The 15,008-nt window shown below is 36.4% G+C and overlaps 1 protein-coding gene across 1 annotated transcript in view; it reads right to left on the bottom strand.

The window, feature by feature from the left end:
* The window catches only part of DNAAF4 (dynein axonemal assembly factor 4), a 78,203-nt gene that overhangs the window by 50,678 nt on the left and 12,517 nt on the right, over positions 1 to 15,008 (bottom strand). The window contains exon 3 of the mRNA XM_032342633.1: positions 13,719 to 13,793. The gene's annotated coding sequence lies outside the window, so the exon portion shown is untranslated. The remainder of the gene's footprint in view (positions 1 to 13,718; positions 13,794 to 15,008) is intronic.

A 15,008-nucleotide genomic window follows, 5' to 3' on the forward strand; every position in this document is an offset into this window, starting at 1 on the left:
ACTTTTGGCATTTTCTTCCCTTTGATTCTATTCTAACTTTTACCATTTTGTTTCAGACTTTCTTGTGTCTTCAAAAGAGAGGATTTATACATTTCTTTCATGTAAAATTTTAAAGGCTAGATTCTCTGACTATATAAAAAGTGAGATAATGTATGTATGGAAGATAATGAAAGGGATATTTTGTCATTTGGGACTTTAAAAAAAAATCTATTAGCAACCGCTTTGTTAAGCACATACACACCTCTGCAGTTAAATTGTTCTCTGGACTATCATAGCCTTACTAAATTTTCTACACTCTGAATGAATTATCTTTTTTAAAAACTTGGTAAGTTTTATTACTGAATCATTGCATCAACTATTACTAACTTAAAACACTAATTTTTAACATTGTTTTATGATTTATGTATTTATCTAAACAAGGTTTCACAATCTTGAAACATTCCATCTTAAAGCCTTAAACTATTTATTACATTTTAAAAATAAAAGAGATGTAATTTAACCCATGTATAGATAGAAGTTTGATATATAATAGAGGTGGCTATGCATGTAAGTGGGGAAAAGCACAGAAAGGAATGGCTCTTGAATACATTGTTGATATGAAAAATGGTTACCACATTAAAAAATGAGATTAGATTTCTACATCATATGGTGTCATTGAACTTCAAATGAACTAAAGACAAAAGTTTGGATATTAGAAATACATACCTAGCAAAAAAATACATATCCATATGACCTTGGAGCAAGACAGGAATTCTTAAATATGACACAAAAAGCACTAACCATAAAGGAAAAAGATTGAAAATTTGAACTGATACTAAGAACTGGTGTCCATCAAAAGGCACAACAAGGAATGTGAAGATATTTTACATACAAACCCTTCAGCCAAAGACCACAGGCACACATATACTTGAATAAGTTGAGTTCAGTACTCACTGAGCAAGGCAGAACACACACCACTGGGTGTCTCAGTAAGACGATGTTAGAATTTAGGGAAAGGTCTAAGGGACTCTCTCTCTCTCTCTCTCTTTTTTTTTTTTTTTTAAGATTTTATTTGACAGCACACAAGCATGGGGGAGCAGCAGAAAGAGAGGGAGAAACAAGGTCTCCACTGAGGAGCCCAATGTGACACTCAACTCCAAGACCCTGAGATCATGACCTGAGCCAAAGGCAGATACTTAACCAACTGATCCAACCAGGCACCCAGGAAGGTTCCCTCTAGATAGGTCCTTTCAGAAAACAAGGGTAATTCTATGACTAAGGAAGTAACTCTTCATAGCAATTTCCTAGGAAAAACCTGAAAACAAGCCAAATGTCTATCAATAGTTTTATTCACACAACAGAATATCATAGAACACTGAAAATTAATTTTAACTATACACTGGATGGATGAGTGAGAAAAGTAAGTCAAGTCGTCTCTTGGTTAAAAATTCTTACCTATGTGATAAAATTATAAAGGAAAGTAGGGCACAAGAATGGACAATGATTAACTCCTAGGTGAAGGTCTTGCCAGTGGACCCTTTGTGAGCTGATTTCCACTGTGTGAATTAAGACAACGGTTCTCAGAATGTGGTCCCCTTACCATGATATCAGCCTTACCTAGGAATTTTCTAGAAATGCAAATTCCCAGACCTCATTCCTGGTCTACAGAAATTCTGGAAGTGGGATCTAGCAATCTGTGTTTTAACATGCCCACCAGGTAATTCCAATCCACACCAAAGTTAGAACCACTAGGTTAAGGGCTAGGTTTTACTGGTGAAAAAGGAAGTTTGTTTACAAAACTAAGAAAAAAACACAGTTTCCCCCATTCTGCAATCATCTCAAGGAGAAGTATATTGGGGTCAGAACACTATGTTAGATCTTCAGTGTGAGTTTGCATTATAGGAGACAATTCCATCCCCTTTTTGCTCTCCTTTCTTGCAGGGAAAACATTAAAGGAATCTTGTCAGTAGGGAAATAACTGGGGCACAAGACAGTCTTGGTTTAGGAACAACTATTTATTTGTCCAAGGGGGCACCTGGGTTACTCAGTCAGTTAGGTGTCCGGCCCTTGATTTCCACTCAGGTCATGATCTCATGGTTTTGGGATTGAGCCCCACACCAGGCTCTGCACTCAGCAGGGAGTCTTCTTAGGATTATTCTCTCTCCCTCTGTCCCTCCCCTATGCACTCTCTCTTTCTAAAATAAATAAATTAATCTTTAAAAAAAAAGAGAGAGAGAGACTTGTCCAAGAAACCTACCCAGTATCTTCATACCTTGAATCACATGGAAAGTTTTAGTTGGAAGAAGGTGATAGTACCATGGCCAGCTGAGTTCAGATGCACTCCCTCCCACTGGGAGACCAGAAGTCCAAGACCTATTGGCTTGTTCCCTAAGAAAACCCAGAGAAAACACCCAAAATAATTTTTGTTTGATTCTGTTAATTATATCAAAGCAAGCCCTCAGAGAGCACCAAAGAAATTGACAAGTTATATTTCTCTCTCTCTCTCTTTTTTCTAATTTCAGGTGATAGATATGTACTATTTGTATTGTGATTCATAACTTAAAAATACAAATATCTGTATCGTGCTTTATGTAACATATTATAAAATTGAAGTAAAAAATTAAAAACTCTTTGGTAAAGGAAGATCTCTATTTTCTCCTTACATATTGTGAGGTTCTGATGGAGTGAAAATGTACATTATGAAGTCACAATTAAATCTAATTTATTATTCTTAACCTAAAAATAAGTAACTATAATTGTTTATTTTTGATGGTCATATTATCATATTTGGCCACTGGGAAAGTTGACTATGATTTTTAATACCATTACAGAATTTTAAAAGCCTTTTAAAGATTGTTTATTCTTAGAACAAGATGATTTAGACCCATTTTGATATTTTTTCCTTTTTTTTTCCTTTAGGAAATGGAATCAGTTATCCTCCAAGAAACCTTAGTTCTTTTTAAGATTTTATTTATTTATTTGACAGAGAGAAAGAGAGGTCACAAGTAGGCAGAGAGGTAGGCAGAAAGAGAGAGAGGGTAGGATGCAGGCTTGCTGCTGAGCAGAGAGCCTGATGCGGGACTCAATCCCAGGACCCTGAGATCATGACCTGAGCCAAAGGCAGAGGCTTTACCCACTGAGCCACCCAGGCACCCACCTTAGTTCTTTTTAATGGAGACTAGCATATCAGATCAAAATCTAGGCACTAGATCTTAAATGCATTAGTTATTTTATTATTTTAAATTTGGGTTTTAGAAAAAGACGATGTGTTCTACAGTTAGACAAGAATATATAATTAGATCTCATTTAGAAACTATAAAGTGGCTATTCTTTTCCTTTCATTTTTGGTCCATATAGCATAGATTTACACTTATGGGGTATAGATCTTGATGGCTTTTTCTATTAGATTGCTTTAGCACAATATCAGCTATTTAATTTTTTCAAAAGTCTGATTGGCTCTTTACAGACAAAGAGCTTGAAAGTCAACACTCCACCCTATGTGAACAAAATTTAAAAATCAACAACTCTTCTTAGATCCATTAAAAAAGTGAAGTCACAGAGGAAATCACTACCCCCAAAATTGGAGAGGCCAACAAATGAGTACAGAGAATCACAACCAATTAGAGAAGGAACCTCCATGGGAACAGTGTCAAGATAGGAAAACCCGAACTGTAGTTCACAAATTGCTGCTCCCTGTGGGTAAGTTTCAGATATAAAAACTCCAGGGAGACCCAATCATCAGGGAGCCCCTACACTTTTGTGAATTTCACTTCCTAAAGCTGTACTAGGTTCTCACAGTCAAAATCAGAGAAAAATCTCCCAGTGCTCCCAACAGGGAAAGGAGAAAAGGAACTATTTTGAAATATGCTGAGCATTCTGCTCTTAGCAAAGATCGGCCTTCAGAAGAAATTATTTAATCAGATCCTAATCTGCTGGGGTTTTACCAGAGTTTAACTGAATTTATACCATCAAATGCATATGTTAGAAAAGAAAAAAAACTAGTCATTCATCTAAGCTTCCACCTTAGGCAACCAGGAAAACAAAGATTAAATTAAATCTGAAGTAAGCAGGAAAAAATAGAATAAAAATTAGAGCATAAATCAATGGAATTGAAAACAGGAACTCAATAGAGAAGATCAATAAAACAGAGTTGGTTATTAGAAAAGATCAACAAAATTGACAACCTCTAGACAAGCTGGCTAATAAAAAAAGAGAGAGGACACAAATTACTAATATCAGAAACAAAAGAGGGGACATCACTACAAATTCCATGAATATTAAAAGGATAATAAAGGAATACTATGAACAACTAACTCTATGCCTATAGGTTTGATAACCTCAATGAAATGGACCAATTTGCTGAAACACACAATCTCTCAAAACTCACAGAAGAATAAATAGGCAATCTGAGTAGACTTACACCTATTAAATAAACTGAATCAATCATCAATAATTTTTCCAAACAGAAAGCACCAGACCTAGATAGGATCGCTGGTGAATTCTACTAAACATTTAAGGAAGAAATTATACCAATTTTCTACAATCTCTTTTAGAAGATAGAGGCAGAGGGGATATTTCCTATTCATTTTGTGAGGTGAGACATACCAGCTTCCTAGAAATCTCCAAGGTGTTGTAGCCAGCTTTGTGGCAAGTAGTCTTGTGTGTGTGTGTGTGTGTGTGTATGCACATGAGCGCATGCCAACTCTTGATGTTGGGTATTGTCACTCCTCTAATTTTGTTCTTCTCCTTCAATATTGTGTTGACTATTCTTGGTCTTTTGTGTCTCTTTATAACTGTAGAATCAGCTTGTCAATATCCACAAAATAATTTGCTAGTACTTTGATTGGGATTGCATTTAATCTAAATCAATAGATTGAATCTTGATCAATCATAGATCAATTTGGGAAGAAAATAATCAATGCAGTCTAGTATTAATGATAAAAACAGCCAAGTAAATCCAAGTAACAGAATAGAGAGCCCAGAAATATACCCACATGAATATAGTCGACTGATTTTTAAGAAAAGGAAAAGAGGTATTATAATGGAGAAAAGATAGTATTTTCAACAAATGGTGCTGGAATAACTAGACATGTACATACAAAAAAGAGAATCTAGGTATAACTCAAAATGGATCACAGATTTAAATTTAAAATTTAAAACTATAAAACTCTTAAAAGATAACACAGGAGAAAATCTAGGTTGCCCTGAGTTTGATGATAACATTTTAGATCTATACCAAAGGCATGATCCATGAAAGGAAGAACTGATAGGCTATACATAATTAAAATTAAAAATATCTGCTTTGTAAGTGTCACTGTCAAGAGAATGAAGACAATACACAGATTGGGAGAAAATATTTCCAAGAGACATATTTGATAAAGGACTCTTATCTAAAATATATATGAACTTTCAAAACTCAAACAATGAGAAAACAAATTCAATTAGTTGGGATTAAGAGATACAAACTTTCAGTTATAAAATAAATAAGTGATGGAGATGTAAAGTACAGTATAGGGAATACAGTCAGTAATAGTATAATGATGCTATATATGGTGACTAGACATCATGGTGAGCACTGAGTTAATGTCTAGAACTGTCAGATCACTTTCAGGTGCCTGAACACCTGAAAGTAATATAACATCATATGTCAACTATATTTCAATTAAAAAAAAAGCCCTATTAAAGACGAGATCAAGACTGTAACAGACACTTCACCAAAGAGGATATACAGGTGATAAATAAGCATATAAAGAGATGCTCCACATCTTATGTCATCAAAGAAATGCAAATGAGAACAACCAACAATAATGAGATACTACTATGCATGTATTAGAATGGCCAAAATCCAGAACATTGACAACACCAAGTGTTGATGAGGATGTGGAGCAACATCCTCATTCATTGCTGCTAGGAATACAAAATGGTAAAGCCACTTGGAAGACAGTTTAGCAGTTTCTTACAAAATGAAACATACTTGGGGCACCTGTGTAGCTCAGTTGGTTAAGCATCTGACTCTTGATTTTGGCTCAGGTCATGATCTCAGGGTTGTGAGATCAAGACCCACATCAGGCTCTGTTCTGGGTATGGAGCCCGCTTAGGATTCTCTCTCCCCCTCCACTTCTCTCCCCACTCCACTCCCCTTCTCTCTTACCCCCTCTCTCTCTCTTCCAAAATAAATAAGTAAATAAATACATAATGATAAAAATAAATTTAAAAATTTTTTTAAAAAATGAAACATTCTAACTGTATGATCTAGCAATCATGCTCCTTGGAATTTGCTAAAAAGAATTGAAAACTTAGGTCTACACGAAAACCTGCACACAGATGTTTATGGTAGCTTTAATCATAACTACCTAAATTTGGTTGCAACCAAGCTGTCCTGCAGTAGTTGAATGAATAAACAAACCATGGTACATCCAGATAATGGAATATTATTACATGCTAAAAAGAAATGAGCTATTGAGCCATGAAAAAACATGGAGAAAACTTAAATGTATATTACTAAGTGAAAGAAGCCAGTTTGAAAAAGTACATACTATTGGTTCCAACTGTGTAACCTCCTGAAAAGGCAAAACAACAGAAGCAGTTAAAACAAACAAACAAACAAACAAAGAAAAAAAAAAAAAACAGTGGTTGCTAGGGGTTGGAGAGAGGAAGAGATGAATATGTAAAGTACAAAGGATTTTGTATGATAACATAATTGTGGACACATGTCAGAATACATTTCCAAACCCTTAGGATATGAAATACCAAGAATGAGCCCTGATGGACTTTGTTTGATAATGACATGCCATTGTAGGTTAATCAGTTGTAGCAAATGTATTGTCCTGGTGGGGGATGCTGAGAATGGAGGAGGCTGTACAAATACGGGGGCAAAGAGATATGGGAGAACTCTGTATTTTCTGTGAAACTGAAACTGGTCTAGCTTATAAAATGTATTGAAAAAAATCTTAATTTATCATTATGGAGAAGAGCTATTAGGGAAATTTTGTGTGCTAGTTACTAAAGATTAGTAAGAGAAGAATGTAACATTAATTTTTTTATTTTGTCAACAATTTTTAAAAAACATTTCATAACTGGGCCACCTAGGTAGCTCCGTTGGTTAAGCCTCCAACTCTTGATTTCAGCTCAGGTCATGATCTCAGGATTGTGAGATCAAGCCCTGATTCAGGCTCTGTGCTGGGCATGGAGCCTGCTTATGATTCTCTCTCTCTCCCTCTCCATCTGCCCTCCTTGCTTTCTCTCTCTCTCTCTCTCTCCCAAAACCAAAAAACTTTATAACTGAGTTTAGTTTAAAATTTTAGAGTTTTATCTTTTTTTTAAAGATGTTATTTATTTGAGAGAAAGAATGAGAGAGAGAGAGAGCATGAGAAGGGGGAGTGTCAGAGGAAGAAGCAGACCCCTTGCCAAGCAGGGAGCTTGATGCAGGACTCAATCCCAGGACTCCAGGATCATGACCTGAGCTGAAGGCAGTCGTTTAACCAACTGAGCCACCCAGGCACCCCAGAATTTTAACTTTAGATAAATATAGATATTTATTACCATAACATTCAGCTATTAAAAGTTCCAATATTTATTAAAGAATATCAATAAATATTAATATAAAAATTAATACATTATTAGAAAAATATTAAACCATTACTCTATAAATATGAATGAAATAATGTACAGTAGTCCTAAAACAAAACAACTGTTTTCTTACCTTGACTAAATATACCTCAAAATGACCTGGAAGGCCAAATTCAAGAGTTTTCTGCAGAAGCGTAGGAGAAGGAAAGCCTATCTATTTTTTTAAATTTTTATTTATTTATTTATTTATTTTTACGATTTTATTTATTTATTTGACAGACAGAGATCACAAGTAGGCAGGAGGCAGGCCGGGGGTGGGGGGGGGGGGAAGCAGGCTCCCCACTGAGCAGAGAGCCCAACGCAGGGCTCGACCCCAGAGCCCTGAGATCATGACTTGAGCCAAAGGCAGAGGCTTATTAACACATTGAGCTACCCAGGCACCCCGGGAAGCCTGTCCTTGAGCAAAGGGATATACACACAAGAAGTACAGGCCAATCAATGCAATCTTGAGAAAGAAGAACGAAGCTGAAGGTACCATGCTCCCTGATTTCAAACTATACTACAAAGCTATGGTAACCAAAATAGTTATGTTACCAGCATAAAAACAGACACACAATTCAATGGAACAGAATAGATAGCCCAGAAATAAACCCATTTATATATGGTCAATTAATTTATGAAAAAGGAGCCAAGAATACACAGTAGGGAATGGACAACCTCTTCAATAACTGATGTTGGGAAAATTGGACAGCCACATGCAAAAGAATGAAACTGGACCAACTCCTTACAGAAAAATTAACTCAAAAATAGACCGAAGACTTAAATATAAGACCTGAAGCCATAAAACTCCTAGAAGGAAACACAAATGGTAAGCTTCTTGATAATAACATCAGCATTGAATTTTTGAATTTTATTCCAAAAGCTAGGGCAACAAAAGCAAATATAAAGAAGTATGACTATATCACACTAAAAAGCTTCTTCTCAGCAAGGGAAACCATCAATAAAGTGAAAGACAAACTACTGAATAGTAGAAAACATTTGCAAATCATATACTTGATAAGAGGTTAATATCCAAAATATGTAAATAACTCAAAAGCATAAAATGAAAAATCCATTTCCAAAGAAGTCATAGAGATGGCCAACAGGCACATAAGAATATTTCTAGTATCACTAATTATTAGTGAAATGCAAGTCAAACCACAATGAGATATCAGCTCACATCAACAGAATGTCTGCTTTGAAAACAGGGTGGCAGGGTGACTCAGTTGGCTAAGCATGCCAACGCTTGATTTCAGCTCAGGTCACGAGCTTGGGGTCTTGGAGTCAGGTTCCTCACTCAGCATACAGTCTGCTTGTCCCTCTCCCTCTGCTCCTCCCCTGCTCTCTCCCTCTCTCTCGAATAAATAAATAAATAAATATTTTTTTTAAAAAGACAAACAAAAATCAAGAAATAAGTGTTGGAGAAGATGTGGAGGAAGAGGAAGCCTCATACACTGTTGGTGGGAATGCAAGCTGGTGCAGCCACTATGGAAAACACCATGGAGGTTCCTTGAAAAAATAAAGATAGAATTAACATATGATCCAGCTATACCACTTCTGGATATTTATCTGAAAAAAATGAAAACTAATTTAAAAAGATATATGCATTTTGATGTTCATTACACTATTTACAATAGTCAAGATAATGGAAACAATTTAAATGTTCATCAATGGATGAATGGATAAAGAAGATGTGAAATACACACACACACACACACACACACACACACACACAGAGGAATACTATTCAGCCATAAAAAGAAGGAAATCCTGCCATTTATAACAACATGAGGGGACCTCAATTGTATTTTGCTAAGTGAAATAAGTCAGACTGAGAAAGACAAATACTGTAAGATTTCACTTATATGTAGAATATATGTATATGCACATATATTTTATATGTGTAGAGTATATCATAAATATACATATATATGTATTTTTATGTGTGTGTATACATACATATATGAACAAAGAAAACTCATAGAACGGATTGATGGCTATCAGAGGGGAGGGAGGTAGTATGTGGGCAAATTAGGTAAAAGGGGTTAATTGTATGGTCACAGATGGTAACTGGATTATTGTGATTTTTTTGTAGTATGTACATAGTATATACAAAGATCAATTTATTATATTGTACACCTGAAACTAATAATGTTATGTATAAATTTTAGCTTAATTTAGAAAAAAAAAGGTAGCAGCTGCACAGGCCACCCTCTGCAGGCTAGCCAGAAAAAGACTCATAATGTTCCTAAGGATACTGAGCAGGAATTCCAGATTTGGAGCAGCCCAAACATGGTCTAGAAGAGGGAACATGAAGGTCCCTGGGTACCTCAGTTGGTTAAGGATCTGACTTCAGCTCAGGTCATGATCCCAGGATCCTGGTATTGGCCAGCATTGGGCTTCCTGCTCAGCAGGGAGTCTGCTTCTCCCTCTCCCTCTGTGCTCCCTCAATCTCTCAAATAAATAAATAAATAAATAAATAAATAAATAAATAAAATCTTAAGGAAAAAAAAATAGACGAGGGAGCATGAGTACTGGATGGCACATCCTCTTGACCTGCAACTTCTTTACCTTTTGGAGAAAGTAAAGATAGAACAAGGTCAGGAAAAGGTCCTCAAAAGCAAGAGGTTCAAGATCCAAGGCAGGAATTTAGGAATGTTAACATGTTTTCAGGCTAAAATTATTTATTTGTTTGCTTGTTTGTTTGTTTTTTATTTTACTCTTGATGTTAAAATTTGGTACTACAATCTAGTGCTTAGAATCAGGCTAATTGGTTTAGAATCTCACTCTACTTTTATTAACTGTATGACCTTGAGTGAGTTTCTCACCATCTGAGCCTTAGTTTCCTCAATCTGTAAAATAGAGGCAATTATATCTATTTGCAGGGCATTGAGAAGATTAAATAGGATTTAATCCTCTTTAATAGAGTGCAAAGTGCTTGTTATTGTTGCTACTTAGACATTTGAACAGATCCAGGGCTTTTCTCCTGGACTTAACCATAAGCATTTTTTTCTGATACACATTCTGACAGACATTTCATGAAATGGCTTTCTACCTGCATGAGAATTACAGTGTCACTTTTAACATTCTTTTTTTTTTAATTTTTTATTTTTTTATAAACATGTATTTTTATCCCCAGGGGTACAGGTCTGTGAATCGCCAGGTTTACACACTTCACAGCACTCACCAAAGCACATACCCTCCCCAATGTCCATAACCCCACCCCCCCTTCTCCCAACCCCCCTCCCCCCAGCAACCCTCAGTTTGTTTTGTAAGATTGAGTCACTTATGGTTTGTCTCCCTCCCAATCCCATCTTGTTTCATTGATTCTTCTCCTACCCACTTAAGCCCCCATGTTGCATCACAACTTCCTCATATCAGGGAGATCATATGATAGTTGTCTTTCTCTGCTTGACTTATTTCGCTAAGCATGATATGCTCTAGTTCCATCCATGTCGTCGCAAATGGCAAGATTTCATTTCTTTTGATGGCTGCATAGTATTCCATTGTGTATATATACCACATCTTCTTGATCCATTCATCTGTTGATGGACATCTAGGTTCGTTCCATAGTTTGGCTATTGTGGACATTGCTGCTATAAACATTCGGGTGCACGTGCCCCTTTGGATCACTACGTTTGTATCTTTAAGGTAAATGCCCAATAGTGCAATTGCTGGGTCATAGGGCAGTTCTATTTTCAACATTTTGAGGAACCTCCATGCTGTTTTCCAGAGTGGCTGCACCAGCTTGCATTCCCACCAACAGTGTAGGAGGTTTCCCCTTTCTCCGCATCCTCGCCAGCATCTGTCATTTCCTGACTTGTTTATTTTAGCCATTCTGACTGGTGTGAGGTGATATCTCAATGTGGTTTTGATTTGTATTTCCCTGATGCCGAGTGATATGGAGCACTTTTTCATGTGTCTGTTGGCCATCTGGATGTCTTCTTTGCAGAAATGTCTGTTCATGTCCTCTGCCCATTTCTTGATTGGATTATTTGTTCTTTGGGTGTTGAGTTTGCTAAGTTCTTTATAGATTCTGGACACTAGTCCTTTATCTGATATGTCGTTTGCAAATATCTTCTCCCATTCTGTCAGTTGTCTTTTGATTTTGTTAACTGTTTCCTTTGCTGTGCAAAAGCTTTTGATCTTGATGAAATCCCAATAGTTCATTTTTGCCCTTGCTTCCCTTGCCTTTGGCGATGTTCCTAGGAAGATGTTGCTGCGGCTGAGGTCGAAGAGGTTGCTGCCTGTGTTCTCCTCAAGGATTTTGATGGATTCCTTTCGCACATTGAGGTCCTTCATCCATTTTGAGTCTATTTTCGTGTGTGGTGTAAGGAAATGGTCCAATTTCATTTTTCTGCATGTGGCTGTCCAATTTTCCCAACACCATTTATTGAAGAGGCTGTCTTTTTTCCATTGGACATTCTTTCCTGCTTTGTCGAAGATTAGTTGACCATAGAGTTGAGGGTCTATTTCTGGGCTCTCTATTCTGTTCCATTGATCTATGTGTCTGTTTTGTGCCAGTACCATGCTGTCTTGATGACGACAGCTTTGTAATAGAGCTTGAAGTCCGGAATTGTGATGCCACCAACGTTGGCTTTCTTTTTCAATATCCCTTTGGCTATTCGAGGTCTTTTCTGGTTCCATATAAATTTTAGAATTATTTGTTCCATTTCTTTGAAAAAGATGGATGGTACTTTGATAGGAATTGCATTAAATGTGTAGATTGCTTTAGGTAGCATAGACATTTTCACAATATTTATTCTTCCAATCCAGGAGCATGGAACATTTTTCCATTTCTTTGTGTCTTCCTCAATTTCTTTCATGAGTACATTATAGTTTTCTGAGTATAGATTCTGTGCCTCTTTGGTTAGGTTTATTCCTAGGTATCTTATGGTTTGGGGTGCAATTGTAAATGGGATGGACTCCTTAATTTCTCTTTCTTCTGTCTTGTTGTTGGTGTAGAGAAATGCAACCGATTTCTGTGCATTGATTTTATATCCTGACACTTTACTGAATTCCTGTATAAGTTCTAGCAGTTTTGGAGTGGAGTCTTTTGGGTTTTCCACATATAGTATCATATCATCTGCGAAGAGTGATAATTTGACTTCTTCTTTGCCGATTTGGATGCCTTTAATTTCCTTTTGTTGTCTGATTGCTGAGGCTAGGACCTCTAGTACTATGTTGAATAGCAGTGGTGATAATGGACATCCCTGCCGTGTTCCTGACCTTAGCGGAAAAGCTTTCAGTTTTTCTCCATTGAGAATGATATTTGCGGTGGGTTTTTCATAGATGGCTTTGATGATATTGAGGTATGTGCCCTCTATCCCTACACTTTGAAGAGTTTTGATCAGGAAGGGATGCTGTACTTTGTCAAATGCTTTTTCAGCATCTATTGAGAGTATCATATGGTTCTTGTTCTTTCTTTTATTGATGTGTTGTATCACATTGACTGATTTGCGGATGTTGAACCAACCTTGCAGCCCTGGAATAAATCCCACTTGGTCGTGGTGAATGATCCTTTTAATGTACTGTTGAATCCTATTGGCTAGTATTTTGGTGAGAATTTTCGCATCTGTGTTCATCAAGGATATTGGTCTATAGCTCTCTTTTTTGATGGGATCCTTGTCTGGTTTTGGGATCAAGGTGATGCTGGCCTCATAAAATGAGTTTGGAAGTTTTCCTTCCATTTCTATTTTTTGGAACAGTTTCAGGAGAATAGGAATTAGTTCTTCTTTAAATGTTTGGTACTTTTAACATTCTTGAACTGAATGTTGTTGACCTTGACAACTATATCTATGATAGACTACAAATCCAGTCTCCATGTCTGAAATATTTCTCAGATCCATCCACTTTTCACTGCCACTCTCTTAATTTCTTTTTTTTTTTTAAGGATTTTATTTATTTATTTGACAGACAGAGATCACAAGTAGGCAGAGAGGCAGGCAGAGAAAGAGGAGGAAGCAGGTTCCCTGTTGAGCAGAGAGCCCAATGCAGGACCCTGAGATCATGACCTGAGCCAAAGGCAGAGGCTATAACCCACTGAGCCACCCAGGCGCCCCCATTTTCTTAATTTCTTGAGCTATCAGTAGTTACCTAGTAGAAGAGTAACAAGGTAAGCAACCAAGTACCTTGCGAGTACATAACAGAATCTTTTCTTCAAGACTCGAAGACTCTTCTCCTTGGCTGAAGACCCAATTTCTAACCTGCGAATTACAAGCAGAGACTTCAGGCAAGCATGAGAGAGAAACAGAAAGAAGCTCCGATGATAGGACTGAATGGCTGAGGCTAAATGAGAATGGAGGAGAGTTCTCTATTAGGATTCAATACATGACTATATGATAAGGATTTGATCACTCTTCCCCTCAAGGGAATGAAACATAGTGTGGATAGTGAGGGCAGTGAGAAATTATGCTTAGTTCACAATCTCTGAAACATGTTTGTGTAAGTAGTACTTACCTAAAGGTTGACCTAGAAAAGATTAAATTTTTCTTTTGATTTGACATCTCTTCTGATCCAATTCTTATAATCACATTGAGCCAATTAAGAAATGGGAAACATATCTGACCATCCCAAATATTTTTACCTTTTTTTTTTTTGTAAGGTAAAAGAACAAATCTTTGTGACTTCCCAGGGAAACTCTTGGAAAAGGTGTTTTAGGTCTAAAAGGCATTTTGGAAATGTATTATGTATATATTTAATATATTAAAATATGGAATAAAAATACATTTATATTTATCTTTAGGGTCTGATCTTAGCATAATCAAAAAAAGTTATCATGGGATTTTGTCACTCGATTAAGAAAGGTTCACAGAAGTCAAAGAACAATGAATGACCTTAGCTTGGCTGCCTATTAACCAAGGTACATAGAAGGTGACAAAAACCATAGAAGGTAACACTGTTATAAGGAACTTTAGCTTTTTTTCAGACCTAAGGACTTCCGTGTTTGTTTTCATGTTAGTAATCAAAATCACCACAATGCAAAGAAAACTTGAAAACTTTTCTGGTGAGATAGAAAATTTTAGTTACCTGGGTGGATTATACAGACTATAAAGAATACCCTCTTACTATTTTTCATTAACAGCAGACTAAAGGCTCTAAAATCAATTTATCTTTTAAAAAATATTTTATTTATTTATTTATTTATTTGACTGAGAGAGAGAGAGAGATCACAAGTAGGCAGAGAGGCAGGCAGAGAGAGAGGAAGAAGCAGGCTCCCTGCTGAGCAGAGAGCCCAAGGACCCTGAGATCATGACCGAAGCCGAAGGCAGAGGCCTTAACAGCTTGAGCCACCCCGGCACCCCAAACCAATTTATCATTTTACAATAACAGGAAAAAATTCTAGATTTGTATTGATATGAGAGCTGGCAATAAATATATCTTAAATTTGTAAAAGTTATCTTAAATTTTTAAAAATTATC

Source organism: Mustela erminea, chromosome 5 (assembly GCF_009829155.1).
Source record: "Mustela erminea isolate mMusErm1 chromosome 5, mMusErm1.Pri, whole genome shotgun sequence".
Taxonomy (NCBI): Eukaryota; Metazoa; Chordata; class Mammalia; order Carnivora; family Mustelidae; genus Mustela; species Mustela erminea.